The sequence below is a fragment of the Hemitrygon akajei genome, chromosome 10 (genome assembly GCF_048418815.1).
Source record: "Hemitrygon akajei chromosome 10, sHemAka1.3, whole genome shotgun sequence".
Classification (NCBI taxonomy): Eukaryota; Metazoa; Chordata; class Chondrichthyes; order Myliobatiformes; family Dasyatidae; genus Hemitrygon; species Hemitrygon akajei.
Genome location: NC_133133.1, coordinates 134,991,791 through 135,019,419, shown reverse-complemented (window position 1 = coordinate 135,019,419; position 27,629 = coordinate 134,991,791). Strand labels below are relative to the sequence as shown.

At 42.0% G+C, this 27,629-nt stretch overlaps 1 protein-coding gene across 5 annotated transcripts in view; it reads right to left on the bottom strand.

Annotated features, from left to right (window-relative positions):
- LOC140734701 (contactin-1-like) overlaps positions 1-27,629 on the bottom strand; it is a 715,399-nt gene that overhangs the window by 231,625 nt on the left and 456,145 nt on the right. The window lies entirely within an intron of this gene.

Genomic DNA, 27,629 nt, shown 5'->3' with positions numbered 1-27,629 from the left:
CGAGAGACAGCTGGAATCTGACGCTGATTTCTGCTTCTGCTCATCATCCCTCACCTCCATTAACCTGCACATATGCAATTAGGCTGACTTCCAAGGTACACTGTACAGGGTCACACGTACATGGGTGTACTGAGGGGGACTAGATGATTTTATGGGGATGTTACTCGTGTCACCCCAAGAACCTTCAGGAATGAAACTGAAGAAGTGAAGCTGGAAGACATTTCACAGAAAAGACCAGACAACTATTATGATTTTTTGATCTGCAGAAAGATTTCATACAAAACCATACTGAACCTTCAATCAGCAGTGCAGATGGAACTGAATCTCTGTCAATCCCAACGGACTAAGTAAAATCATTGAATAGAGGATGTAATTGAAGCTAACCTGTCCATGCTACTCTAAATGTAAATGAGATTCTCACAGGAAGTTTCACACCATATTTTCCATCCTCTTAATTAACTGTGCTTGTGAAAGTCAGACATGGTTTTTCTCACACTCTTTTCTTTCAACTCAGTTAACCTTATTTATCTTGGATATTCTGATTACATTACAGGAAATGATAGTTCAAAACGTGATAACGGAAGCTATAATTAATGAGGCCTGTTTCACTCTCCGCTCCAGTTTTGGTGACTAATAACCTGCCACATTTTATTGGATATTTAGTTAGTTGTTACAAAAGTCTTACACAAGCTGATCTGAAAACCCGATTAAAAGTTGATTTGTCACATTTTCAGCGATGCTTTAAAAGATAATTATAATCGGTAGAATGAGGGAAGTTTTGGCTTTCAAGTTCAGCAGCCCGTATCTAATTAACCAACAGTATAACAAGCTGACTGCACTATCTGCTGCTTGTTCTTATCCAATAATGGTACATACCTAAGAGGGCAAGGGGAGCAAGCACCAGAATTACTACCACAGTCAACTTCCTTCCAAATTATTTGACATACTGTTTTGAAAATGAATGCTGTTTCCCCATAACTGTAGGTTCTAAATGTTAGAATTCCCCATCTAACTATACCTTTGCCAACAGGATTCCATTAGTTCAAGAAAGTGGTTCACCACTACTTTCTACAGGGAAAACAGGGATGGGCATTGAATGTTGGCCTTGCTCATGAAGACCACATCCTGTAAGGAATAAAAATGTACTATGCTTGGGAATGCTGTATGCAATGGTACACAATTCAGGATACCATATCGCTTGGGCAGGTGGGGTTCATTAGCCGTGGTTGGCTGCTCATCTAGGAGAAGGAAAACACTGATCCAAACCTCTGCTGCCTTGCGGCCATACCCACTCGTGGGGAAGGCTTTGGGAGCAAACCCCGAGGGAGAATCCGGAGCTGGAATCCCTAAGCAGTCCCACATTGAGTTCAATGCTGACTGGCAACTACGGCAACACTTCTGGTACAAGTTGTATCACTCTCTGCCGTTCCTATGGGCTCATCAGATGCGTGGAGAGGAGGAGCTTGTTACATAGGCAACAGCTTGCTCTCCATATTGTACTGCCCAAGCTTGTGTATCTAGACAGCTAGGATGCAATACCATCGTAAACTCTGATCAACAGGGGTCTCATCGCACAGTGATTGATCTGTAATTATGTCACCTAGCCATTCAGAATAAATAGCCAAAAATACATCTTCAGTCCCTTACACTGCCTCCCATTCAAAAATGCTGTGGGTAATCTTTCACCTTAGTACCATTTTATCCTCACTCATTCCATATTCCATGATTCTCTTAATAAGCATGAACTCAAGAGATTGATCCTCCAAGCCCTCTTGATTGGACAGGTTCACAACCCTCTGAAACTTCATTGCATTCACTCCAGCATCACTTAGGAAAGAAGGCCAGACTTGCCAAAGATGTCTCTAATCTTGTACTCAAATCTTTTTGCAGTAAAGGCCAATGAACCATATACCTTTCTAAATGCTTGCTGTACCTGCAGATTGGTTTTCAACAATTCATGTACTAGGACATCAATTCCTTCCACTATACTGCCATCAAACAAAAATACTCCACTTCTTTCCTACTGAAGAAGATAATCATATATTTTCACATCCATGTCTTTGCCCTTTCACTTAACCTGTTTATATCCCCTGAAGTCTCTCCCGCAATCCACTCTATTACCCAACACTGCATATAGCAATCTTGGATATATTATACTTAGTCTCCAATCTAAATTATTTACAGGGATTATGAACCGGCAGGGCCTCAAAACTGTTTCCTGTAGCACACAAATAGTCACATCTTCTGAAACCAAAATGACCCCTTTTTGCAATCCTTAACCAATCATCCCATACCAGACTATTAAACCTTGCTCAACAATTTTATTCTTTTAACTACCAATTTCCACTCTGATCTCACCTTCTAATGGTTAATCTCTGACTCTTTCCTTTCCTTTTATGGATCTCTCTCTGTCTCATTCTCAGGAGATAAACTAGCAACTAGCACCCATTACAAGCCTGTTGACTCTCAATACTACCTCAACTACTCCTCATCCCAGCCTGCCTCCAGTACGGACTCTATTTCATTCTCTCAGTTCCTCTGCTCCCACTGTATTTCTTTCAATGATTAGACTTTCTGTACAGGCCCTTCTGAAATGCATTCCTTCTTCCTGTATGGTGGCTTCGCTCTGGCCTGTACCCCATCAGTTTCCTGTACCTCTGATCTCAACTCTCCGTCCTACTGAGATTTAACAAGGATGGGTTCCTTATCCATGCTCCACCAGCTTCTGCATTCAATATATCATCCTCTGCAATTTTGAACATATTCAGACAGATCCCACCACCAGAATCATCTTTCCCCTCACTCGCTTTCTAGCATTCAGAGCAGCTCTTCCCTTCATGACTCCTTGGCATACCTATGTTTCCACCATGCAATCCCTTATCATCAATCAGATAGCTAACTTTAATTCCCCACCCCCCTCTGAATTTCTCTGACTGTGTCCTTCTGCACTGTTACAACAAGGCACAATACAATTTGGAGATCAACACTTCATTTTCCATCCGATCATATTCCAGTTTGCTGGATGATGGGGAATTCTGCAACTTCAGATGGACAGCCACTTTTACTTGCAATCCTTCTCCTCTTTCTATTTCTTTAATTTGTACATTCTGTCTCCTGGGCATGTCCCAATAAACCAGACTATAAACCTACACACTGCTGTAAGACTACTGATTCCCAAGGCTATCTCACACCATTTGTAATATATCTCACAGACAAAGGAGTTTAATTGCCCTTCTTTGTCTATATTTTCACCCTATCACAGAAATTTCCTTTCTATGAACCTTTGCCATCCTCCACAATCTCTGTTACTTGGTCAAATGATTTTTTTCTTCTCTCTCTCACTCTCTCTCTCTTCTGATGAAGGTTCTTAAACCTAAAAAAGTTAACTGCTTTTATTTCCATGTCTGTAGCCTGACCTTGTATCCTTGATCACTTTCTGATTTTACAAAACTAGAGGGAAAACTTTAATGTCACTTGACTGCATGAATGTGCATCACAAGTCAAGTCACTGAGTGAGCAATGCAAGAAGAACGGGAAGGCTGACTGCAGTAGCAGACGGACAGAGGCTTTCATGGAACTGTATGTCCTTGTACTAGGAACTTGGCAATTGTGAGGGTAAAATCAGAGAGGACTGCCAATTCAATAAGTAACATGAAAAAATTCTGAATCTGACCCGAGCTCAATTAAAACCAAGGACTTCCAACTATAAAATTCTCCAAATGGTTGTCATCTTGTGACTGAACAACAAATAATTTATGGAACTTGAATTGGTTGGAGGCCAATTCACCATTGACAAACGGAAGTTATTATTTAAGCAATTGCTTTGTGACCTGATGCAGCTTTTCAGTTCTTTATTCAGCCAATAAAACAACCAACAATAACAATCAACGACTTAAGAACGAATCATGTTGTGATACAGTCTTCAGTCATATTGTCTTTCCACTCTCTGTATCATTATTTGAGGATAAATACTATTTTTTCTCCAGAAGGATCTCTCAGATTCCAGTAGCTTAAAAATAGGCACACAGGCAAGTCTATAACTGACATTATGTGGTTATAATTAATGTGTCAGAATATTTTACTCTGGAATAAGAGAGCTCATTAACCAACAGGTTGTTCAAGTCCTTTAATTAGCTTGAGGTCTCCTGTCCCAATATAGAACATGTTGGAACAAGAGATCTAATTACACACGTCAATAAATAAATGCCTCACTCATAAATGCAGGTCTTGCAACCATTCCCATGCTGATTCAGAATGTCTGAATGAAATCATTCTCTCCTTATTGCAACCAACTGACTTCGACATGAATGAAGTTTCTTTTCAGGAGAGAAAGAGAAACAGCTGAGGAATTAAACTTAATTTTGATTTGCAAGATAACCCTACTTCTTTCTTGGTACCAATGTTTCAATAGATGGTAGGTTTTAGCCCAGTCTCACAAAGTGGTGACCACTTAATGAAAGAGTTCAACAGAAGAGGTTCAGTGCAAAGGCTAGCATTTGATATGGAGAGTTGGAAGTGGAGATGAGAAGGTGGGTGTGTAGGAGGGAGGGGTTGGTGGGATATTGGCTGTGGGTGGGAAGGAGGGGCAATGTCATAGCTGCAATTTCTGTATTTGCAGCTTTCTCAGAGACCTTTGGGAGTTACGACTTTGGAGTCAAATACAGGTCAGAGGGTTTTGGGAATCTAGAGGTTTTTACAGTCGTCCAAGATGGTGAAAAAAATTGCAGATTCTGAAAATCCCTCTAGCCTCTTACATTCTCTAGATCTGTTCATTGCCAACTGCTGACATGACAGCCGTTTCATTTTTTTCTACTGCCATTACTCACTCTAACCTACTCTCTTCTGAAGTTACAGCACACCACTCAACACTGACCAACTCCAATTATGATCAAACTGTAGCGGAAAACTGGAAATAGCCAGCAGATCCAGGGTGGCTCAGCATGTAGAGACACTGTCTCACAGAGATCTGGTATGTTCGATACTGACCTTGGAGTTTGCATGATGTGTCTGTGACGACAAGGACTTCGTTTGGGTGCTCTGGTTTCCTCCCACATCCCAAAGATGTCCTGGCTGGTGGTTTAACTGGCTGCTGCAGATTACCCCTAACGCATAAGTGAGTGGTAGAATGCAGGGAGAATAAAACATGTTGGCGTAAAATTACTGTGCAAATGGTCAGCAGAGCATCAGTGGGCTAAAGAGCCTGTTTTTGTGGAGTATCTCTTCTGTTTCACGAAGACCAAATGGTCCACGCTGACCAAGATTCCCATCTAACTTGGTCCCATCTGCCCACGTTTGGTCTGTAACATTATAGTCATATACTTGTAATATTAACTCAGGCTTTCTACCTTCATTGGTGAAGTTGGTACGAATAGTCACTCTGTAACAGGAAGTGAAGATGAGTCCCAGCTCTGTAGTTCACCTCTGAGTTGGTGATACAATCAGAATCAGGTTTATTATCACTGACATATGTCACATAGTTTGTTGATTCCAAAGTTCAAAGTAAATTTATTTTCAAAGTACACGTATGTCATTCATATTTTGTGGGCATACTCAATAAATCTATGGAATAACAACCATAACAAAGTTAATGAAAGGCTTCCCATTCAGCCAGAGTGCAGAAGGCAACAAACTCTGCAAATACAAAAGAAAGAAATAATAATAAAAATAAGTAAATATGAAATAAATATCAAGAACATGAGATGAAGAGTCCCTGAAAGTGAGTCCATTGGGTGTGGGAACATTTCAATGATGGAGCAAGTGAAGTTGAGTGAAGTTATCCCCTTTGGTTCAGGAGCCTGATGGTTGAGGGCTAATAACTGCTCCTGAACCTGGTGGTGTAAGTCCTGAGGCGTCTGTACCTTCCTTCCAAAAACATCAGCGAAAAGAGAGCATGCCCTGGGCAAGTACTCGGCAAGAGTACAGTGCAATGCATAAAATATACTATAAATTACCATAAGAAATACATATCATAACGATCATAACAAGCTGAACCAGGTGCAGAGTAAACTCAAGACTCAATAGTAGATATTAACAATGAAGATTTATCTGAAGAATAATACAGGGAATAATCAAACTATGAGCTTACTTTCTCAGGATTTGAGCACAGAACAGTAGTTCATATGGGACTCGAATCCAGGACTCAGCACTGAGCACTGGTCCAGAAATAAAAAAATAATCACTTATGAACGAGAAGCAAAGGAGACAGTACTTATATAAGAAGAGCCACAAAAAGCACAGTGACAGCTTAATAATAAAAGTAGTCATTAAACAACACGAATGAACTCAAATAGTGACGTTTAGGTGGGTTGAGACCTGTCGCCCCTTGGTGGTCTGAAGGGTTCATGACATAAATATTCTGAAAAAGTAAATAAGTAGTGCAAAACGAGATCAAAAGTAGTGAGGTTGTGTTTATGGGTTCATGGAATGCTCTCCATGATACCTCTATGGAAATTTGGTGACATACCAAATCTCCTCAAACTCTTAACGAAACGTAGCCACTGCCAAGCTTTCCTTGTAATTGCATCAGTATGTTGGGACCCAGGATAGATATTCAGATGTTGACACCGAGGAACGCGAAACTGAGAAGGATGTTATTCATCTATATAGTGCCAAAAATAGTTCAGGAGTACTATTTGCACTCTTCAACTCAAAGATCTATGGTCTGATCACTACTCCACAGGTAACCTCAGCAGGTACTCCATGAAGTACTGAGAGGACCTGGCACTGTGAGACGTCTGTCGTTCAGGTAAGACATTAAACAGATCAAAATCAAGCAGAGGTAAAAACCCCACGTGCTAGTCCTTCCCTGTGTTTCGTAAAATGTAACCTCTGAAATCACAACTGAAACAGATGAAACATAAAGAGTGGCACATACTGGAAATCTGAAGCAAATAGAAAATGTTGGAAACACTCTGTAGGTCAGGTACAGTTAACGTTTCAAGTTGATGGTCAGTAGAATTGTTATGATGAAATGTGATCAACTTGAAACAACAACTCATTTTCCTTGTGCTCAAAGGCCTGCTGCATATATCTAACATGTTCTGTTTTGTTCTAAATCAGTTGACAAGGTCATTGTTGGTGACAACTGGTTGTATTCTTTCCTACATAATCGCAGTGACAAAATCTTGTATTTCTTGAGTAGTAAAGGATTTTGGGACACCCTGGAGATGTTAAAGGTGTTATAAAGCTGCTCTTTGCAAATAATTGAACAACTTACAGAGAGTAAATCTTCAATAGTGTTTGTGTACATTGGTTTACTAGCTGACTTCAAAACTTATGGGAATGGCTTTAGTCATCAGAAGCAGAATCATTCACCTTAGAACACCAAAAAAGTTAAAGATCCTATGTAAACAGAGGTTTAAGTTCTTCCATCGGTCACCTGCGCACCCAGAACTCCAAAGAAAGCTCATGGAAAGTAGAAATTATTCCAATCACAAAATATCCTGTACAGTTTTTACAGGGTGGATGTGGAAAGGACATTTCTCCTAACAGGAGAATGGAGAATTAGGGCTTACTGCTAAAAAGAGGTGCTTATTTATGACAGAAATGAATGAACATTGCTTGGACATCCATGAGTCATTGAACCCCCATTTTCTCGGAGTGATTGAAGCAGTCTGAATATTTTTAAGGCAAAGGCATATGGCTTCCTAGTACGATTTGAAAAGATGTGACAACATTGAATACAGATATAGCTGACGTATAGAAATCGTGAAAGTCTATCAAATTACGCTATATCAAACTGTTTAATAACAGGATAAAGCAGCAGATTAAACTAAGCTTGGAGAACTGTGCAGTTTACCCTGCAAAGAATAGAGATGTGTAGATTTGCTAAATGCAGAAGTGTGCATTTTTCAGCAAGATATTTTTCAGGACTTCAGAATACTGTTTTCCTTCTGAATTTTATCTCTGGATTTTGAACAGCACCCACCTTACGTGAGGAAAAGAACAGAACACCTACAATCATGACAAAAAGAGAACAGAATCCAACTATATCTCTAGATATTTTCTGTACCCAAACATCCGAATGTAGATATCTGAAGGGTAGAAAAGGCCAAGACTGGGGCAATTTGTGATCTACTTTGCAGGGAGTAGGTACTCGGTTGAAATGACAACTGTTGTAATCACTGGAGACACCAGCACGTCTCAGGTACACAACAGGACCAGAGGTTGCCAGTATTTAATTCCTCAGCAATTATCACTACAAATAGATTACCCGATCATTATCACATTCCTGCTTTTGGGAGACTGCAAGATGCAAACTGGCTCCTGTATTTCTCTCTGTTATAGCAGTGATTGAGAAGAAGTACTTCATTGATTTGAGAAATTAATAAAGTATATTTTGTGGCTCTTTTTAAAATCAGAAACAGACAGCAGATCACTCAGTAAATGCAGTAAGAGAAGGCAGGTTCTATAACTTCTAAGGTGCACCAATCATCTCATCTGACAGATGACACTCAACAAATTCACAAAAAGTTAACATGCATGTTCAGCAAATAGGAAGGCAACTGGATCACTGCCTTTCAAAGCAAGGCAAGATGTGCTACAGTAGAGTCCTGGTGAAACTCTCAGAGCTTTGGTGAGATCACACCTGGTGTACTGCGCTCACTCTGTTGTTCTCAGGAACAATTCACTGTCCCTGACAGATAGGGATTGCCTTACGAGGAAAGGTTGAGTGAGACAATAAGAAACAACCTTACTGAAATGTACTTGAGTCTGAGGGGCTCTGACAAGGTGCGTACTGAGAAGATGGTAACTCTCATCTGAGAGTTTCAAAGGAGTTTGTAGAGTGTTTGAAGTTACTCAATTTGAACACAAATTCTCTCAGAGCATGGTAAATCTTGAGAAATTTCTTCTTTCCACTGAGCTGTAAATACAAAGCCATCAGACTCCTCAATACCCAGAGTCCAACTTACTGCCCTCTACTGTGCCTATTGTCTTGTTTATTATGTATTGTAATGCGTGCACTGTTTTGTGCACTTTATGCAGTCCTGGGTAGGTCTGTAGTATAGCGTAGATGTTTTCTGTGTTGTTTTACGTAGTTCAGTGTAATTTTTGTATTGTTTCATGTAGCACCATGGTCCTGAAAAACGTTGTCTCGTTTTTACCAGCAGTTATGGTTGAAATGACAATAAAAAGTGACTTGACTTGACTTGATATTCATGGTTGAAGTAGATGGAGGATTATGGAGAAGAGGCAGCAAAATGAAGTTGATCAGCCATGATCCTACTGAACAGCCACACAGCCACCTCCTACTTTTCATCTCCCTGTTCTTCCAAACCATATTGAATTCTCCTTTTGTTTGCATACACTGATAGGGTGGAGAACAGGGAACCATACAGACGTAGAGCATGAAAACTGGCACCTTCACGCATCATATCTGCACCCATTTACACCAGTCCCACATTAAATGCTACTGTTATTCTCCTAACATTCCCACCGCCTGTCCCCCACTTCCCCCACCCAAGATTCTACAACTCACCAGCATGTTAGGGTCAATTTTAGTGGCCAATTACCCTACCAAGATGTAGGCCTTTGGGATGCAGGTGGAGACCGAATGTGCAGTGACGACTCTACCAGCTGCAACACGGTGCCACGCATGACAGTAAATAACAAAAGGGGAGATGGTGAGGGAGGAGTGTGGAGACCTGAGTGAATAGCAAAATGTAGATCTGGAGGACATGTGAATATGACACTGAGCAATATCTCAAATTCTTGGCAAAAGAAAACACAACTGCTAAAAATGTGAGGTACAAAAGCTAGAATTGTTGGTTATAAAAGGCCTAGTCAGAAGATAACCTGTTCTGATTTAGATCTGTGTACTGTCAGTCTCTCCTTTCTTCAACCCCATCAAAGACCTTTCTTTGTGTTGTCTATGCTCCCCTACCAACTCCCAGCCCCCTTCTCAGCATATGTAAATTTGTTTTCCTAGTTCTGACAAAATGTGACTAACAAGAAAGGTTGACTCTGCTTCTCTTTCCACAAAGGTAGCCTGACTTGCTGAGCATTCCCAGTTTTAGTTCTGATTACCAGCATGACTGAGGAGTCACCCAGGGGTTCTCCATAAATAGACAATAGGTGCAGGAGTAGGCCATTTGGCCCTTCGAGCCAGCACCGCCATTCACTGTGATCATGGCTGATCATCCACAATCAGTACCCCGTTCCTGCCTTCTCCCCATATCCCAAATTCGCCATCTTTAAGAGCTCTATCTAACTCTTTCTTGAATGCATCCAGAGAATTGGCCTCCACTGCCTTCTGAGGCAGAGCATTCCACAGATCCACAACTCTCTGGGTGAAAATGTACTATGCTCTCTACCAAAGAGACATTCATCTTCCCCACCCCTACCATTCCTCCACTCCCAATGCTGCTAGCCACTCCAGAAGGAACTGGACACATTTACATCCATTGTCACAGTTAGCATAACTGGCAATGTAGTTCTTGCACTGTTCTCAGGTTACATCTGTGGCTGCAGCTAACGGCAGATTTCAGTGAGGACATCTCGTGGAAGTAGAACTTTGTAATCCAAGCCACAAGATTTGGACAGCTATACACAGGTGACTACAAGTGACAGAATATTCACCATGAGCTATGTCTTCGATAATTGCAATGACAGAACTTGACGATCACAGAGGTCTCATAGCTCCAGCTCAATAAACTGCCCTGGACCCAGCACACGGATGCAATCACAAGGAGGTATGCCAGCATCTTTACTTTCTTTGGAAGGTAAAAGAGATTCAGCATGCAACTGAACACTTGAACAAATTTCTACAGATGTACGTTGAAGGGAAATACATGCTTGATAGAGCTCTTTAGAAAAGCATATAATTCAGATAATGGTAGTAGAATCATTTCAAGCATGTATAAGGGGTTGTCAAATCTTAAAACACATTCGACTTCATACATTAAAACAAAATAGGAGAAGGAAGGAGGGATAATTATATCTGAGGAAGAATGGACAACAATATGGAGATATCAATGGAAGTGTACCAGTTCACAGAAATGGAGGGAGTTTGGATGGAAAAACTTGATAAGATATTTTATTACACCCTCTCAGAAATCCCATTATGATAGTAACCTCCCTGTTTGCTGGAGAAATTGTGGAAATCAAAATGCAAATCACTATCATATTTTTTGGGACTGCCCTGTTATCATAAACTATTGGAGGGGGTTACACAATGCCCTACAAGACATCTTTAAATGTGAAATACCCTTAGAGAGCAAGACCATATATTTTGGATATATACCTCAAGAATGGTTGAAAAGAGATAAATATTTAATGAATATACTGTTGGTGGCTGGTAAAAAGACTCTTACTAGGAAATGGTTATCACAGGAGAGCCCAACTTTAAATACATGAATGGAAATTACAATGGACATTTACAAAATGGAGAAGATAACAGCATCTGTTAATCATAAGCTGGAACGATTTGATTCATACTGGGAAAAATGGTTTAACTACATAATGCCTCATAGGCCTGATTTTATTCTTACAAATCAATGAATCTGTTGTAAAAAAAAAGATCACTCCCTACTTGTACATAGCTCTGCTCTCAAACGCATCTCTCCCATTTCCCGCACATCTGCCCTCACCCCATCCACCCGCCACCCCACTCGGGATAGGGTTCCCCTTGTCCTTACCTACCACCCCACCAGCCTCCAGGTCCAACATATAATTCTCCGTAACTTCCGCCACCTCCAACGGGATCCCATTACCAAACACATTTTTCTCTCCCCCCCTTTCTGCTTTTTGCAGGGATCGCTCCCTATGCGACTCCCTTGTCCACTTGTCCCCACCATCCCTTCCCACTGATCTCCCTCCTGGCACTTATCCTTGTAAACGGAACAAGTGCTACACCTGCCCTTACACTTCCTCCCTCACCACCATTCAGGGCCCCAGACAGTCCTTCCAGGTGAGGTGACACTTCACCTGTGAGTCGGCTGGTGTGGTATACTGCGTCCGGTGCTCCCGATGTGGCCTTTTATATATTGGTGAGACCTGACACAGACTGGGAGACCGTTTCACTGAACACCTACACTCTGTCCACCAGAGAAAGCAGGATCTCCCAGTGGCCACACATTTTAATTCCACATCCCATTCCCATTCTGATATGTCTATCCATGGCCTCCTCTATTGTCAAAATGAATCCAAACTCAGGTTGGAGGAACAACACCTTATATACCGGCTGGGTAGCCTCCAACCTGATGGCATGAACATTGACTTCTCTAACTTCTGTTAATGCCCCTCCTCCCCTTCTTACCCCATCCCTGACATATTTAGTTGTTTGCCTGTTCTCCATCTCCCTCTGGTGCTCCCTCTGCCCTCCTTTCTTTCTCCTGAGGCCTCCCGTCCCATGATCCTTTCCTTTCTCCAGCTCTGCATCACTTTCGCCAATCACCTTTCCAGTTCTTAGCTTCATCCCACCCCCTCCGGTCTACTCCTATCATTTCGCATTTCCCCCTCCCCCCTCTACTTTCAAATCTCTTACTATCTTTCCTTTTGGTTAGTCCTGACGAAGGGTCTCGGCCCGAAACGTCGACATCGCTTCTCCCTATAGATGCTGCCTAGCCTGCTGTGTTCTACCAGCATTTTGTGTGTGTTGCTGTTCTTTCCTTTTGCTTGTTTTTTTCTTTCCGCTCTTTTCTATAAGTGTGCACCTCAGATAAATACTTTGTGGAGATTTGTGATATATATGATTATATGATATACATGTACAATGTCTGAAATACATCTTATGGAAATGTTTGTTTGATGATGAACTTCAATAAAAATAAACTACAAAAAAAAAGAAAGTAGCCGGACTGGTTGCACCATGGTCTACTATGGTAATTCAAATGGACAGGAGCATAAGAAGCTGCAGCAAGTAATGGGCTCTGCCCAATACATCATGGGCACATTGCCCCCCACCAGTACCTACATGTACTGCCTCGAGAAGGCCATATTGAAGCCTCAAGTCTCACACAGCCAGATCCAAGAACTTTGCTTCAACCATCAGCTCATGAAGCAATGAGCACAACACTAATCATCATAGTTTAGCAACATTATGACCATTTTGATCACTTTACCCTACGCTGGACTTTGTTTCTTTTTGTTCTAATTGTGCTTATTCTTGTAAAAAATTGTGTATGATTTATGTTTATGTTTCTCTTGTGAATGCTGCTTACCTACATATCTGAGATCCTGCTACAGGTAAGTTTTTCATTGCATCTGTGCATACATTTAATTTTGCAAATGGCAACAAACTTGACTTCATTCTGGTCTTGTGTACTGCTGTGTGGTGCTAGAAAGTTCTCCCTGTGACTCTACAGGTTTCCTTTGGGAATCGCAGTTGTCTTCCATATCCAAAGACATGCTAGTTGGTTAAGTGGCCACTAAGATGCCCCTAAGTATTGGTAAGTGGCAACAAAATCCATTGAAGGGCATGTGAAAGAGAATTAATAGCAGGGAGTACTGTGAAATATGGAGAGGATGAATGGGATTGATGAGACTGATGCGCTGGAAAGAGCATTGCCCCAAATGGACCGAGCATCACGCAAAAAGTAAAACATGAATGCAAGACCTGGTACTGACAGAGAAAATCACCATTCTTGAATTGGTTCTTTACTGTAATCATGACCTATGCTTTAGCGTCAGATCTGGGAAAGTAAAGCACCATGCTCACCTACCTCCTTGACGCACATTGCAACACTGACGACCCATTCACTTGAAACGTTGACTTTACAGGTGAACAGAGGGAGGGAAAGCATTGCCATTTTATCATCACCGATTCAAATTGAGAAAGCCCAGTCCTCTTACTATCAATATTGTTTTATAGACACATAATATGCGAGCTCTGTGTTAAAGCACCACTATTATGTGCATTGCAGAATTCTGCAGAAGGGGACTGGAATGCTACCATCCACTCTGATGGCCTGAAATGTACCTGAACCCACAGTCACTGTGTGTGTGTGTGTGTGTGTGTGTGTGTGTGTGTGTGTGTGTGTGTGTGTGTGTGTGTGTGTGTGTGTGTGTGTGTGTGTGTGTGTGTGTGTGTGAGATCAGACCTCCAGAGAGTAAATCTGTAGAGAGCAACTGTCCCAGGTGGTGTCCCCGGTTGTGTCCTTAGATCCTGTGCAAATCAGCTGGTGGGGGAGATCTTCAGACCTTTTTAACAACTCCCTGTTTCAATCTGTGATTCCCACTTGCTTTAAGAAGACTACAAACACCCTGGTGCCTAAGAAAAACAAGATAACATGACTTAATGAACCACCCGGTACCGGGCTCCGACATGTTTTAGTGGTCTGAGAGGTTGGTCATGGCACTTACGAATTCCAGCCTCTCTGACAACCTGGATCCACTGCAATTTGTCTACCACTGAAACACGTCTACAGCTGGCACCACCCCCGACATTTTATTATTGGTTTACCTTGTACTACCTCAGTGCACTATTGTAATGAATTGATCTGTATGGATGGTACACAAGAGATTGTACCTTGATGCATGCAACAACAATGTAATTACCAATTAACTCTGCAGTGAATCTGAGTACATCAGACTGGCTCTTTTTAATTTCTATAACATGGCTTACAGCTGTCCTTACTTTGCCCATGTCTTATCACCTAAATCTGCGCAGTTCTAATGTTTTTCTTAATCACGTCCCATGATCCACTGTGACAATCTGCAATTTCTGTTATATTAAACTGGACCCTTAATAAGCCTTCTGGAGGGTTCCATTCCTAAATCATTAGATTCCAACTCTAACCTTTCCACACAGGTACTACCCAACCTGCTGAATACTTCCAGCCCTTTGTATTTTAAGTTTGTATTTAAGATAGTCTTCTACTGCCTCAGTCCACTCTCCATTCGTGCTTCCACCACTTCTGTGAAAGGAGGAGCCTTTGTCCATAATTTCCTGACATTACAAATGAATCTGCAAGTACAAGGAAATTCTGAAGAACAGCTATTGATACAAAGTAGGAAATTCAGCCCACAGTAAGATTCCACAAAACACAAGATGAGTAAGTCAGCACAAATCAGTTGTAGTGTTACTGATTGGGGGATAAACATGGCCAGGATATTGCTGGAGAGAGACACTTCCTTGTTCTTCCATGGGATGTTTTACAATGACCCACAGGGCAGGCAGGGCCATTGGTTCAATATCTCATCTCTGTCTGATCTTTCCACTCCACTCTTAAAACTTTTCCCTCCCTCCACTCTCAGTGGCTGAGCCTCCAGCTGTTTCACTCCAGCCCGCCGTGTCTGACTGCCTTCCCCTCTGCCTCATCAAAGCCTACCTCTGTAACCATGCCTTCTCTCTGCCCTTGCCACTGCCCGGTGTCACTTTCCCGCTGTGAGTTACCTTATGAATGCAAGGTGCTGTCTCACAATGCAGAACTTTTTTCTCCCCCTCCTCAATACTTTTTCTTTTTGTGAAGCTAATTCAGAAACAATAAATTACTCGTTTTGAGCTCTGCCAAGGTCACAGGGTTATGCTGTAGCAGAGTTCAGATGAAACAAAAAATTCCCAATGAAATGGTGGTAGGAGATTCGGTTCTAAAATTTGATTCAAAGAACACTATTATGGTAGGCATTTTCAGTTTACTCAGGCAGGAAGTGGAAGAGAATGGGATCAGTATTCTCTTTATGTAATGATGAGAGGAGCTTAAGATCCACAGTCTACAGGGAAACATTAAGTTAAAGGGGGTCCTCACTGCAAAGCAGAAAGCAATTAATCATTTAGAAAACTATGCAGAATTTCAGATATTACTTACTCTTGCCTATTAGAATTTAGTCTGTTAGTTTTGAATGAATATCCAACAAAACTACAAAGACAAAACATTGAGGCAAATGGCCAAGAAAAGCAGTGGAGTGAAGGTCAGCCATCTCAGGACATGGCTCAAGCTTCCAGTCGGTGGGCTGGACAATTAGGTAAATCCATCCATCTTCTTCTCATTTTACTTTAGCCTCCTGTGAATTCAGACTCCGCCAATGTTTCTGATTAAAAGCTGTCTCAGTTGCCAGTGACTTACAAACCTCTATTGTGATAATTATACAAAGGACAATGATCAGGAAAAAATTGTGCCCCTCGTTAATTAATAACTTGCCATGGAAGTTTTCTCTCTTGTTCCTGATGTACCCATATGTTCAGCAAACTACTCAACTCCAGCCCAATGACTGACCAAGCTCTGATCCTCTCATGCTTGGTAAGGTGATAGGTCACTGATCTAAAACACTAACTCTCTTCACTGATGCCGCCTAACCTGATGGGTATTTCCAGCGTAAGTTCAGATTTTTAGCATCTCCGGTACTCTGCTTTTGCTTTTCTCCAACTTCAAGTTTCCTGAAATAGAGTTTCCACCTTGTTAAATTCTTCTTCCGTCTTGCGTTCAACGAGCTTCTAAACCCTCTAGTTCATTTAATTCATAATTTTAAAACATGCTGGAGGAACTGAGCAGGTCAAGAAGCATCTGTGGAGGGGCAGTGGCATTTTGGGTCGAGAACCTTCATCAGCCCTGATGAAGAGTCTTGACCCGAAGCATTATTCCTCTCCACAGATACTGCCTGACCCTTGGGGGGGTTTTCTAGCATTTTGTTTTCATTCACTAGATTCTAGAATCAGCAGTCACTTCAAGTTCAAGTTTAATTATCATTTAATCATACATGAATACCCAGGAATCCAGCCAAATGAAAAGGTGTTCCTTCAGGGCCAAGGTGCAAAACACAGTACCACAGTCACACATAGCACAGGGTACATATAGCACCTATTAGATAGCAGTAAACATACAGTCACACAAAAACAAGCTCCTCATGTCCTCTTAAGCTAATGGTGCAGCATGGGCATTGGCAGCAAGAACAAGCAGCTCTCAGCACCTTGCAGATGTCTGCACACACTCCAGCATGTCTTCCACCGAGTGGACACTAGAGGGCAGCACTGATGGGAGGTGGGGTCAGACACCAATCCAGCATGGACACCGTGCCACAGCGCCACCAGCATCTCCACTCCTGGAATGTTGTCACAGGCAGTATGTGGCCTGGGCCTTGCCACAACTGAGGCCTCAGAGCTACCCCGCCGACAGTCTCACCAATCAATCTGCGAATCTGACTTGCAGTATTTTACACAAGAAAAGTGACCAAGACAATCACTCATTGTTAGACCACACACTGCCTTCATGCACCGACTTCGATGCCCTCTGTAGTAGGCAGCAACACGATCTGCACCAAGTCCAGCTCCTCCACCAGTGAGCAACTCACTGGTGGGGTAGACCTGCTCTACTTGAAGTTCTTAATGTCCAGCATTGTCTTGCAGTAAAAAAATACATTTAATGAAGACCAAAACACCTTTGGTTGGCTTCAAAGATGGTCGCTGAATCCGAGCATGCCGCCATCTTACCGGGAGATCTTGAAGCTTCACTTAATTATTGCTTTTTGATTTGTGTCTTTTTTGGTATCTTCCATTAGCAAAAAAGATCCAACCTATTCTCAAATGTTTTCAATTTTACAGCATTGTTCAACAATCTGCATCACCGTGAACAGTGCTGTCAATCGAAAATTGGATCACTGAATAGATGAATGGGTTTCTACTGAATAAAGTTAGATAAATCTGAATCTCCTAACTGCTCGCTGCACCTGCACGTCAGTGATTCATGCAAAACGTTGGCCAAGTCCCTCTCTACACCATCATCTTTCCATCTTTCATCGCTTAAAATAAACCCGCCTTGTTTTTTCAATCACAGTAAGCAATACAGCAGTGTGGAGAGTGCAGGCAAACCCGAGGCTCAATCCTGACCTCAGTGACTGCTACTTGTACCTCCACAATGTGACTGTGTGGGTGCTCGGTCTCCTCCCATATCCCAATGACATGGGTCAGTAGATTAACTGACCACCGCAAACTGCTCCTAGTACATAAAGGTATCTATGGGAACCGGTTACAAAATGAGGGTGAGGGGGGAGATGTTCACAGAATGTAGGAAGAATAGGAGTAACATTGAATTAATGGAAAAGAGTGGTTGACGGCTAACACGTACTCAGTGGGCCAAAAAGCCTTTTTCTGTGCTGTATCTCTCTATAGATGACTTCCCTTTTTCACATCATATTCCATCTGCTAAGCTGTTGCCCATTCACTTAGTCTGCCTATATCCTCCTGCAGCTTCTCTCCACTGACCTTATAGCCCAAACTGCCGCACAGATTTTGATCATCAGCAAATTTATTACACAAGGTCCTCTCATTCAAGCAATCTTGTCAACAGGTTAGCCTCAGCCCCTCTTTCTGTAGTACCCATCTAGACACAGCAGTCCAACCAGAAAATTACCCATTTATTCCTTCTTTTCATTTTCGACCTGTTAATCAATCCTCTATTCATGCTAGTAGCTTTTTTTCCTAATCTATGTGCTTTAAATTCAGGCCACAATATCTTGAGTGGCAGCTTCTTGAAGGCTTTCTGAAAATCTAAATATCCCACAACTACTGACACCCCCTAATGTAATCTGTGTGAGTCAGAGACAAAAATGCAGATTTACTAAACATGATATTCTTTTTATGAATCTACCCTCAGTTCTACCCAATCCTATTACTCTTTTCTTAAGTGCCTAGTTATCACTTCCTTAAATAATATTTCCTTTCTCTCCTTTCATAGTCAGTTTATATTTCTGGCCTTCCAGTCTATGTGAATCATTCTAGAATCTACAGATTCTTGGAAAATGACAACCATTGTATGCACACCACTGTCATCACCTATTTTAAGACCTTGGGAGGCAGGTCGTCAAATCCCGGGTATGTATCAATTTTCTCCAACTTACTCAAAAATTTCTCTTCAGTTCCTCACTTACCTTTGATCTGTTGTTTCCACTAATGCTGGGAGGTTTATGGTGGTTTCTTGCATGAAGACAGACAAAAAATGTTTATTTAGTTTCTCTCTCATTTGTTTCCCACTGAATATAATTTCTCTTGTCTCCGTTTCTAAATGGCCTCATTGATTTTTGACAGTTTTCTTTTTATTTATCCATAAATTGTATAGCCTCCTTTATGTTCCTCACAAGATTACTCTCTTATCTATATTTTCCTATCAATGTTCTGGACTTCCATCAGCGATCTTTGAAATTCTCCCTGTCCTCACTTCTGCTGTACATTACAAACACAAGAGATCCTGCAGATGCTGGAAATTTGAGCAACTCATAAAAAATGCAGGAGGAACTCAACAGGTCAGGCAGCATCTATGGAGGAAAATGTGCAGTCGACACTTCGGGTAGAGATCCTTCATCAGGATGGGAAAAGAAGGGGGAAGATGCCAGAATGAGATGGTAGGGGGAGAGTAAAGAGCACATGCTGACAGATGGTAGATGAGACCATTTGAGGGGGAAAGTAGGTGGGTGAGGGAAAGGGGACAATATAAGAAGCTGAGAGGTGATAGGTGAAAAGGTAAAGGGCTAAAAAGAAGGAATCTAATAGGACAGTGGACCATGAAATAAAGGGAAGGAAGTGGGGAACCAGAGGGAGGTGACGGGCAGGTCATGAAGGTGGGGGGGAGGAGGAGAGATGAAAGGGCAAGCAGAACGGGGAATGGAAAAAGGGGGTAGGAGAATGTTTTTTTTCCAAAAAACTGGTTGTCCTTCCACCACCATCAATGCTGCCCTCACCTACATCTCCTCCATTTGGTGCACATCTGCCCTCAACCTACCCTCAAGCTATCATAATAGGGACAGGGTTCCCGTTGTTGTGACCTACCATCCCATGAGCCTCTGTATTCAGTATATCATCTCCACAGCATCCACCATCTCCAACAAGATCCGACCACTCAGCACATCTTTCCCTGCTGTCCTCTCTCCACTGTCCATAGAGATCGCTTTCTACATGACTATATTGTAAACTATGTAACACTTGGAATACTTCTTCATATGCCAGTCATTGCTTGTATATTGTTACCTCTTTCAGTACACTTCCCAAATCTACCCCAGCCAACTCATACCTGATCCGGCCGAAACCTACTTACTTTTGAAATAAGATGCTGGTTTTAGATCTATTCGGAGTCATTTTCAATTTTTATATAAAACTTTATAATATTATAACCACTCTTCTCTCAGAACTCTTGAACTGCCAGATTATTAACTAATTCTTCCACTCTGCACAAGTGTAAATCTCGTTCCTGAATACACTGCTCCGGAAAACAGTCTCAAATTCACACCATGAATTCCTCTTTGAGACTATGACCACTGATTTGCCCAGTCTGCAGACAGTTTGATGTTGCTCATATTTAATGAATTAGCTTTATTATATTTATTTCATATTTCCTGATTTATTTTCCACTGTATGGTACCATGATTGCTTGGAGTCTGCATAGTGAGATGCTGAAGATGTTCTATAGGTCAGTTGTGGAGAGCGCCCTCTTCTTTGTGGTGGCGTGTTGGGGAGGAAGCATTAAGAAGAGGGACGCCTCACGTCTTAATAAGCTGGTAAGGAAGGCGGGCTCTGTCGTGGGCAAAGTACTGGAGAGTTTAGCATCGGTAGCTGAGCGAAGGGCGCTGAGTAGGCTACGGTCAATTATGGATAACTCTGAACATCCTCTACATGGCACCATCCAGAGACAGAGAAGCAGTTTCAGCGACAGGTTACTATCGATGCAATGCTCCTCAGACAGGATGAAGAGGTCAATACTCCCCAATGCCATTAGGCTTTACAATTCTACCGCCAGGACTTAAAAACTTTTTAAAAGCTATTATTAATGCTTTTTGAGATAGTGATTTAGATGCATATCATATTTTTACTGAGTTAAGTATTGTATGTAATTAGTTTTGCTACAACAAGTGTATGGGACATTGGAAAAAAGTTGAATTTCCCCATGGGGATGAATAAAGTATCTATCTATCTATCTATCTACAAGGGGTGATTGATAAGTTTGTGGCCTAAGGTAGAAGGAGTCAATTTTAGAAAACCCAGCATATTTATTTTTCAACATAGTCTCCTCCTACATTTACACACTTAGTCCAGTGGTCGTGGAGCATACAGATCTTGGACCTCCAGAAAGTGTCCATAGCAGGGGTGATTGATAAGTTCATGGCCTAAGGTAGAAGGAGATGAGTTATACAGCTCTCGTTACATGCACATGCAGTTCAACTCTGAGTGATTAGCAGAAAGTTTGAAGTTAATAACTCATCTCCTTCTACCTTAGGCCACAAACTTATCAATCACCCCTCGTACAACTCCAAAGAATGTTTTCTGCACCGTGTTTCTTAGCTCTTTCCAAACCAATTCTTCTATGTGATATTTAGCATTAACATTCTTTCTCTCTAAATCCTTCAACACATAACGATTAATAGTCTCTTTTTCCACTTTGTCCAATCTTCTGAAAGAAGTTCATCCTAGAGTGCATGATTCTTTACATTGGTCACTTTGCAAGCACATCTCCATGATGCTTTTTCATTCAGCAATCATGTGCGTACAATCATAAAGGGCCTACATTTTCCACTAATTTGACTCTAAATGGAGGGTTACTCTGTGGGCACGGCCCCTTTCTCATCAGACAATGATGAACATTACACTTTCTAACCCACTGTGCAATCATTATACCATTTATCTTCAACTTTCAAAGCTCCCCTCATCAGCATTCCTTCCTCATCACCACCATTACATTCGCTTTTGCTGAAGCTGAGGTAAACATTGTAGTGCGTCACTGGGCGAGGAAGTAAATGTTTAGGCTGCTGGAACATGGCAGTTAGACCCATCTGGCTCACCCATGTTCCTCAGGGAAGCAGAACTACCAGATTCATACCCAACCTATACAGCTATGACCCACAAAGAGGGATAATCTGTACTACCATCCTGCATCTCTACTATTATTCCCTTTCCCAATGATGCACTGAGGATGAAAAAGTTACTAGTTCTTCATCTATGCTAGACCAACAGCACCTTTCAAACCTGCAATACAGAAAAACAAGGACAGCAGGTGAAGGGGATCACCTGGTTCTGATCCAGGGTGCACATTGTCCCAACAAAGAAATGCATAATTGGTCCTTCGTTATTGCAGGGTCCAAATCCTGGGGCACTCTCCACAACAGCACTGTGGGAGCACCTTTACAAGCAAAAGTGCAGAGTGAGAGAACTATTTCAGGCCTGAAGAGTCTCCACAACGAAGTAAGATGATTATGTACGACATACCTACAGAATGGCTACAAGGTGAAGAAAATCAATCCAGTTCTTAAAAGGGCCGACAGTAAAACAAGGAAACCTAACATTAATAACATCCACAAAACCCATAAGGAAGCTCAAATCAGAGTTTATGTGGGTCAAAATGATCTGGGACTCAGGACAGCTAGTGTTTACAGGATTCCCTGTGAAAGCAGAGCAGTGTATATCAGCCAGACGGGATGCACGGTGGAAACCTGCATCAAGATGCACAGGAGGTGTGTCCATTTGGGTTACCCAGAGAAATCAGCAGGAGCAAAAGAATGCATTCACAATGGCCATAGGATTGACTTCAACAGCACAAAACTACTGTGGCATGCCAATGAATTTTGGGACCACCTGGTGGAGAAAATCATTGAAATAAAACTAGAGGAAAAGAACTTTAACAAAGGCAAAAGTCTCACTCTAAATAACAACTGGAATTTGATTGTAAACAAGGAGGGAGAGCAGAAACCTGATTGTATGAGAACTAACCAATCAAGAGGGACAGATGATAGGGTGTAAATACCTCCAGACTAGACATGCCCAGGCATCACCCCTGATGAAGATGGCAGAGTATGTTATTGAAATGTTGGTTAAAATCGACACCTGCACTTGGTTGGAAGCCTGAGAAGAGTTCATTCATTTCTTTGCCATTTTCCAAAACCAATCCCTCACTGTCTTCTCTCAGCCATTTTCTGTTTGCTCCCTTTTCCCATTACCTATCCTGACATCTTACTATATCTATTGAAAGGAAAATGGAACATACTGTAGATACCCAGCAGGTCAGACAGTAGTTTTGCTCTCTGCCCCATTTACCAATTGCCTCCATAGTTTTCTGTTTTTATTGCTGGTTTCCAGCATCTGCAGTTTTGTTTTGCCTTCCTCCAACCTCACCTACTGGGTGCCTTTTGAGGGTTTCACTAACAACAATAATTACTCGCATGAGTATCATGATTAATTATTAGAAAAATTAGTTTTCAACTCGTTAATATGAGAGAGTTGACAATAGAGTCGGGTGTTTGAGATGAGAATGAAAAGGGTGGGATCAAGAGAGGAAGGAAGGATGGGGGTAGAATCCTAAATGTTATGAGAATGCTGTCTGAATGAAAACGTGCAGAAATTGTGGGACTCCAGGAACTGGATTTGTAAAACCTGGACTATGAAAACAAAAATGGTGGAACCTACGCACATATTAGACAAGGAAAATACTTTTAGTGGGTACTGCAAAAGATGGGGGCTAACACTACCTCCCTACTAACCCTCTCCTCATACACACAAACACACATGCCCATAGCCTCTTCCTCAAAAACACTCTTCTAACTCTTACCCTTCGCGATCCCACAAGCCACCTTCCTCTGACAGTTCTCACCCCACCTTCCCATCTCCAACACACCACACCTCCTCAGGAGCCCTCCTGTCCCTCCCTCAGTACTTTCCCCTCATTTTCCCACCCTCACTCCCCACTCATTATCCCTCACATTCCCCTCTGCACTCGGACTACTAACCGCTCACTCCCTTGGTCTCCATTGCTCCGCTTCCAGTTGGCTCCCTCCCTCTCTCTCTACCCTATAGCTGATGGCCACTTGCCCTCTCTCAGAGAGGGTCTGCACTTCACTCACCTCATCATTACACTCCATTTGCACCAGGCATTCTCTAACCACCACCTTTTTTAGCCTGCTGACTGCATTGTCCTTGATTCCAGGACCAGGATGGCCAAGCCGGGCTAAGCTGGGCTCCTACTCAACCACATGATCCAAAGCTCTCTGCTTCTGCCATATCGCCAGCGGATGAGGGGAGGAATCGAAAAAGCCAGAATGTCTGCTCAGACCCCAAATCCAAAGGCACCTCCCTGTTTAGGGTTGAAGATAAACAGCCCCATTACTTTTGGAAGTCTGGGCTGCCTCCCCACTCACCACCTTCCCCCTTCCCCACACCTCAAACCTAAGCCACCCCATTTTTTCTAGCTGATCTCACCTCCCCCCAGGGTGAGCCTGCCCCTCCCCACAACTGATCGTCTTCCCCAACCTTGGTCCCAGCAGTGGCATTACCTGAGGTTGATCTTGGATCTCCTTATTTTGAACGAAAGGAAACTTGGTGGGAGCTCTAGCTGCCTGTCTAATGTAACCCTGGTATGGGGGTAGGGGGGGAAGGGCAGTGAAGGTAGCTGTAGCTAAGTGCCCATCAAATGGAGTACATTCTATCCTCCAACTGCACTCCTGGTTTAGCCATAAAGGTATTCACAATTTAAAAATTGTCTAGCTTTCCTCACAAACGTCCTGGAACTATTTCATTGCCTGGGGATCCATCCCAGCTGAGTAACTTTAACTAATTCCTTGTGCTTCAAAGGTGGATGCAAAAATATCCCAGGTCAACATTTTGATGCTGAGCAGCGTCACTTTCCCAGGTGACATTGCCCACGTAGAGCAGCTGCCTCACCACTCCAGCGATCCAGGTTCAATCCTGACCTCCGCTGCTGTCTGTGTGGAGTTTGCATGTTTTCCCTTTGTGATCCCATTTCCTCTCACCTCAAAGATTTGTAGGTTGGTAGGTTAATATGCCATTGTAAATTACCACTTAATGTAGTATAGATTCGGGGGGGGGGGGGTCGGAGAAGAGTTGATGGGATTGTGGGGAGGTTTAATGATAAAAAGGATTACTAAAGAATAACACTTGATGGTCAAATGTGTTCAGGGGATAAAGGTCTGTTTCCATGACACTTGTGACATTTATTTACACTACTTGTAAAACAATTACCTTATCAGTGTCACTTTGCTTTTTGTTGGGACTTATCTGTGTAAGGCTACATCCACACTAGACTGGATAATTTTGAAAACACCAGTTTCACATAAACACGATAGGCGTCCACATTAGGCGTTTTTAAAGATATCTCTATCCACATCTCCTCCTCCTGTGCATGCGCAGGACACATCTACCGAAAACAAGCGACATGTTTGGTGTCGAATCTCGCCGTGAAAGTGCACATTTGTGTAGTTACAGACTAGAAAAACTTAAAACGACAGATAGCTGTTGGCTTTCGCACAGGAGAACTTAAAAGTAAAAATAAACAAATACTGGAGCGTACGGAGGCAACAGACAGGGAGTTCACGGACAGTATGAATCGGCTGACGACGAACATTGAAAAACTGACTAATTCTGTTGCATTAATAAAGCACCTTAAATGTATAAAACATGTCTGCATCAGTGTTATTTTGTATTTCCATACAATATTACATTAGGCTGTTACACATCTATTGTCAGAGAAGTACTTGCATAAATAGGTAAACCACCTTCATATGAGCAAGGACAGAAAACAGGGCAAAGTGAGTATACTTATCTATTCAGTAAGTTATGGGTCAAAGTATTTGGTGAGTACATTTCTAACTCTTCTGGCGTCAGTTTCGTTGCCGTCTGTTCTGAAATTGTTAGGTTGCGTTCAAGAAAACAATGAAATAGCGCGTTGCCGTCTGACAGCGTTTTCAGAAGTCTCCGGTTACCCCGTCCACACTGATCTGGCCAATCCGGCGTTTTCAAAAATACACACTTCGGAGAGCGTTTCTGAAAAGCTCCGGTTTCGGGGGACGGAAACGCCGTTTTAGTGTGGACAAAGGGTAAAAACGAAGAGAAAAAGCTTCCTTTACAAATTTATCCGGTGTATTGTGGATGTAGCCTAAGTTAGCTGCCATGCTTTCTACAAAACTAAAGCAACCAATCTTCCAAGCCATTTCTTTGGACGTAAAGCATGCTTGAACATTCAAACCTCATGAAATACAAGACAAGGCATTTCATTTCCTTACTGCCTTGTCAGATGCATCTTCAATTTTCAGGAGTTAGCAGGAACAATATCTCAAACAAGTTCTCTTGCTGAGGATGGGAGCACTGGGTGGGAAATTGTGGAAGTGAGGGATTGGCTTTAGACCATTGATTTTCAATGGAAATTCCTATGGTGTGTGAGTGGGAATTCTGTAAAGAACTATGCGACACAATCCTTTTATCAAATACACTGAATGGGCCATGAGGGGCAAATCATTTACAGTCCACATGCCGATTTGGAGAAATTACTCAAGGACCAAAATTGTAATACAATACATTCAGAAAACTTTAAATGGAGAACAATGCAGATGATGTGGTGGTGGGGGGAGAGGTTTCAATCAACCCTTAAGTGAATCTATAGTAAGTCTTCACTGTAAGCGCTACACAGACCAAACATCCCCAGCACCACCACACTCCCCTCTTCATGTCCTGACAGCTTCCGCATTTGGAGACTGCAAACAACAGCAGGAGATTTGTCTAAACCCCACTGAGGTTCCATTCAATACTAAAGTACACTTTTTTAGTCTGTAAAGGAAACCAGTGAGTTTGTTCACAGCCATTACACCATCAACCCAGATAATTAAAAATATAAATCAACTTTTCACGAGGCTTTGACCCAATAATGTACAAACTGTTGGGTGTTAATAGGATGTTGGCTCTGAGCCGTTAAATTATACATCATTGGAACATTTAACTACCACTTGATAGGAGACATGATTCTTTGTCCACACTTTTCCATTTCAATTTATGTTTCTAATCCTGCATCATCCCACTTACCCAAATTGGGTTCAGCTGACAAAGTACTGTCTCAACTCAAATATAGAGAGAGGTTTTTTTTGGAGTATAGACCACAGGCACTGTTAGGGGCGGGGTGTGAAGAGAAATAAGGCTCTAAAACAAAAGCTCTAAAGTTAACCTGACAAAGGCTGACCTTGTGCATTTTGGAGCCGTCTCAGATTGTTATTTCAAACTAGATCCTGTGCCATAACTCAGCCCAAAACCAAACTCAAAGATAATCATCAGTCAAATCACATCCAGTTTTGTTTAATTTCTTTTAACCTGAATCAAATGATACTAAAAACTTTCAAGAAAATCATGACAACATATTTGTCCATATGATATAAATAATCTCTAAATAAGCTTGTGTAACTCTGGAATGACTCTTACAGAACTGAAATCAATGTGTGTGGAAGTATTTGCCATCGGGGAATTAGTATGAAGCAACACCTCCAGAAACTCCACTTGCAAGTTCATTCAAATTGGATAGGTGTCAAAAATGAGCATCACACTGTAACAATAAACCTGTACTGGTGCTGTTAAATTGCAGTAAAATGAAGCCAAGGGATGGAAGCCATATCACAGCTTCTTTGAGACACTTAAACCTGGCCTGAATCTCTTAAACATATACACTGTAGTTGCAACCAGCGCAAGCAGACATTCTTGAATGTACTGTGACTTGGAAGAACTTAAGTTTGACACAAAATGGGAGAAAGGATTTTTAACAATGCACTTCAACTCTGGGTGGAGAAGATGGCTGAAGAAGATTTCTGTGTGGGTCACAAGGGACGATATATACTCCAGACAAATTCTGTGGTGGCGGCAGTTGGCGGCAGCAGTGTTCACTGCTGGGGTTCAGGTTTTACAGATTCAGATGCAGTGCCACAGAAGGTCCAACAGCCTAAAAAAA